Raw genomic sequence first — 4,478 nt, 5'->3', positions numbered from 1 at the left:
ATTTAATGCTATAACTAGTACTCAAACAGTATTTTTCACTTTATGTTTCTGTGTGGGAGCAAACTGTTGAAATCTTTACTTAATGTATGCTAAACTGATCTTCTGTATATAAAGAGAATCGAAAATGAATCATGATGTGAATGGAAGGGGAGAGGGAGTGGGAAAGGGGAGGGTTGCGGGTGGGAGGGACGTTATGGGGGGGAAGCCATTGTAATCCATAAACTGTACTTTGGAAATTTATATTCATTAAATAAAAGTTATAAAAAATTAAAAGAAAAAAAAACCTGGGTTCATACTTTTCTCAAAATATCATATTGTTCCTCTTAAGTATATACTATTATTATTTGCAAATTAAGAGAGTAAATAAATGCAATAACTGAATCCAGCTCCTGACTCCAGCTTCATGTTAGTATAGACCCTGGAAGGCAGTAGTGATAGCTCGGGCAATTGGTTTCCTACTACCCATCTGGGAGACCCATTAAAACCCACATCAACTATGTATTCCACATTTTGAATGTCACACAAAACACAGTGTAACTCAATTTAAAATATTTCCTGAGTTCTTTTTCATTGTGTCATTGATTATACATAATTGAATGGCTAACTTTCCAGAAACTGAGGGTTTTTTTCCATTCCTTTTTAAATTGTTTCTTTCAGCTTCATAGTGGTCAATGAATATACTGAGTTATTAAAGTTATTTCAAATTTCTGAAGTTTTCCTAATAAGTCACCAAATGCTCATTTTTATAACTGTTTCCAGGTCTTTCACATAGGTGCAGGGGCCCAACTACTTGGGTCACCTTTTTCTGCTTTTCCAGGCACATTTGCAGGGAGTTGGATCAGAAGAGGAGCAGCTCTCAAACCAGCGCCTATATGGGATGCCAGCATTGCTACACCAATGCTACACCACAATGCAGGCCCCTGGGTGTTGAATCGTTTAGTCAGCACTAACAAAAACCAGAAAAACTCATAATAAGTAGAGGAATTTATCCTATTTATGAAATAGAAGACTCCATATTAGAAAGGTGTTAAAATTCTCAAATGTATGACTAGACTTAATCAAATTCATGCATACAATATCTAAAGAAATAATCATTACTGTAAGGTATCAATAAAGTCCTAATAGAGCTGTTTCACTGTCTATTTTCATCTCTTAAGGTTTATAGAAGATATCAGCTTGGTGTGACATTGGAGTAGAGACAAAATATTGATTTGTAAAACTTACAATATTGGATACTAGAAACTCAAGTTCAATATTATAATATGTCATCTTTATTCTCTATATCTCTTTCTCCTTGAATCTGTCTCCATTCAGCATCCATTTATAGGATCAGTAAATGCTTCTTTTCTAGATTCTAGTTTGTGTCAAATGTCTAGCTTGGGGGCTAGTGCTGTGACGTAGTGGGTAAAGCTGCCACCTGCAGTGCCAGCATCCCATATGGGTGCTGGTTCGAGTCCTGGCTGCTCCACTTCTGATCCAGCTCTCTGCTGTGGCCTAGGAAAGCAGTGGAAGATGGTCCAAATCCTTGGGCCCCTGCACGCACATGGGAGACATGGAAAAAGCTCTTGGCTCCTGGCTTCAGATGGACGAAGCTCTGGCAGTTGTGGTCAATTGGGGAGTGAACCAGCGGATAAAGACCTCTCTCTTTTTCGGCCTCTCCTTCTCTCTCTGTGTAACTCTGACTTTCATATAAATAAATAAATCTTTAAAAAAATGTCTAGCTTGTGTCAAAGCTATATTCTTTACACAATATGGACATGACATGGAGAGACTTCATTTTTGATTCCCACAGGCAAATGCCGCAGGCACTAAACGTGCTTGTGGATAAGCTCATGTGGGCCGGTTGCTTGGCAGTCAGGCATAGACACAAACTTGAGCACAGACTGTTTATTACTACAGGGGTTTACCAACATGATTGATCTTCAGAGTCGCTTAGAGAGATCATAATGTTTGCCTAAGATGACAAATGTAAAACTGTAAACATGATTATAATGAAAGTCAAAAGTTCCTTAATCATCTCCCTATGCTCTCAGTCCTGTTCCCCAGAGACAATGTACTCTCTGTTGAGTAGTTCCAATAAACATTTCTGTTTCTTGTTCTTTGAAAGGTTCCCTCCATGGCTGGAAATAATTTGTACTGCGATTAACAGAATAAAAATTCATTAATGTTGTATGAACTTCCCATGTTACGTGGGGATTAGAGTTGGGCACTTGGTTCCATGATCTCCAGGATTTGAACATTTCATAATTGTGTTCTACAGGTATTTTCTTAGTATTTTCTAAAAAATTAACTATAATCTCAGAAGATTTATCCAACAACTTGCAAAATTCTCTGAACTTAAATGGAGAAATCTTCATTGTTTTATTTGTTTAATTTAGATTTGCTACTTCTATACCTGAGTTAATGAAACAGATTTCTGAGGGTGAGGTTCAGATATTTTTAAATCTCTAAAAAATAAAAATACAAACAAAATAAACAAAGCTAGCAAATCAGTTACATAAATATCAAGCTTTGTGGAAATAGTTGAAATACACAAGTGAAAAATTACCACGGCAAATATCTAACTTCAAAAATTAGTTTAAAATTAATTCTTTTTATAAAAGATATCTAGCTCCAGTGAAATTCAAATGAAAGAGTCTAAGCACAACTTTCAAAAAGTTAGTGAAGGCCATAGTACAATGTGTGATGAATAAAGCAATTAAATATTCTGGATTAATTTCTACAATATGATTAGAATGATCAGTAATAATTTCATTAAGTTTGATAAGCTTCACAACTCATGTATCGTGTTTCCGTGAGTTGTAATGCTGCTTAAGTACTAATTTGGTCTCTGGAGGTGATGGAGAGTAACCTGTAACATCCACATCTACTTAGTGGACACCAACAGCTATAAAATGTGCCAGTTATTTATCCCATATGCAGTATAGATCCCACCACATTCTGTATACACAGTGAGGTTTGTGAGCACTAGTCTGCACCTGTGGTATTGTACTTTGAGTTTTATGTTTAGTAATGGATATCCAATTTAAGTTGAAAGGTGTTGAGAATCTATGAAGATCTTTGTAAATACTTGAAAGTTTGGGATAATTAGCATGCATTTTTAAATATCCCAAGGGACGCATAAAAGGAAGAGAGTTTTATTTTGCATATATTATTTGACACATTTAAGAATATAAACTTTAGTGACTATGAGAAAAATATTCCTGCATTTCTGATTTTATAAATGCAATGATCTTGCCGGCGCTGTGGCTCAATAGGCTAATCCTCTGCCTGTGGTGCTGGCACCCAGGGTTCTAGTCCCAGTCGGGGCACTGGATTCTGTCCCATTGCTCCTCTTCCAGGCCGGCTCTCTGCTGTGGCCAGGGAGTGCAGTGGAGGATGGCCCAAGCTCTTGGGCCCTGCACGCGCATGGGAGACCAGGAGAAGCACCTGACTCCTGGCTTCAGATCAGCAAGGTGTGCTGGCTGCAGCGCACTGGCCACAGCGGCCATTGGGGGGTGAACCAACAGAAAAGGAAGACCTTTCTCTCTGTCTCTCTCTCTCACTGTCTACTCTGCCTGTCAAAAAAAAATGCAATGATCTTGGTCATTGAATATATTCAACCATAATCTTAATGATGATATACCTTCACAAAAACTAGGGGAAATTTTCCTAAATTTATCCTTTGATCTAGTATAACTATCTACTATCTCCTACCTCTCCACTCCCAGTTCCTGAAGTCCTATTTTGCAACAGAAATATTAGGCTTCTTGCAGATTCTGGAATATGTCACATAAATTTAGTTGTCTGCATTTTTATTTGTGCTCCTTCCACTTGAAAGAATCTCACCAAACAGTTTCTCTCTCTTGTTTTCTATTTGTGTTCATGTCACTACGGAACATTCTCCCATTTCTTTTTTTTTTTTTTTAACAGGCAGAGTGGACAGTGAGAGAGAGAGACAGAGAGAAAGGTCTTCCTTTGCCGTTGGTTCACCTTCCAATGGCCGCCCCGGCCAGCATGCTGCGGCCGGCGAACTGCACTGATCCAATGGCAGGAGCCAGGTATTTATCCTGGTCTCCCATGGGGTGCAGGGCCCAAGGACTTGGGCCATCCTCCACTGCACTCCCTGGCCACAGCAGAGAGCTGGCCTGGAAGAGGGGCAACCGGGACAGAATCCGGTGCCCCGACCAGGACTACAACCTGGTGTGCCGGCGCCGCAAGGTGGAGGATTAGCCTAGTGAGCCGCGGCGCCGGCTACTCCCATTTCTAATAATTGAGTAGACCTTCCTACTGCAAGCTTAGAAAGTTGTAATTCCTAAGCAGTACATATTTTGGCCGTGAACTACACTGTAAGCTGGATAATGCACCAAAGTTACTCTCATCTGTATCCTCAGTAACTAGCACAATATGACATTTAACAGAAAGTTAAAAAGCATTTTAGGAATAAATGAATACAATAATTAAATAAATACATGAAAGAATTTGTTAACATTTGTCTG

The sequence above is a fragment of the Oryctolagus cuniculus genome, chromosome 1 (assembly GCF_051225735.1).
Source record: "Oryctolagus cuniculus isolate XC-2025 breed Fujian yellow rabbit chromosome 1, ASM5122573v1, whole genome shotgun sequence".
NCBI classification, from domain to species: Eukaryota; Metazoa; Chordata; class Mammalia; order Lagomorpha; family Leporidae; genus Oryctolagus; species Oryctolagus cuniculus.
This window is presented reverse-complemented; position numbering follows the sequence as displayed.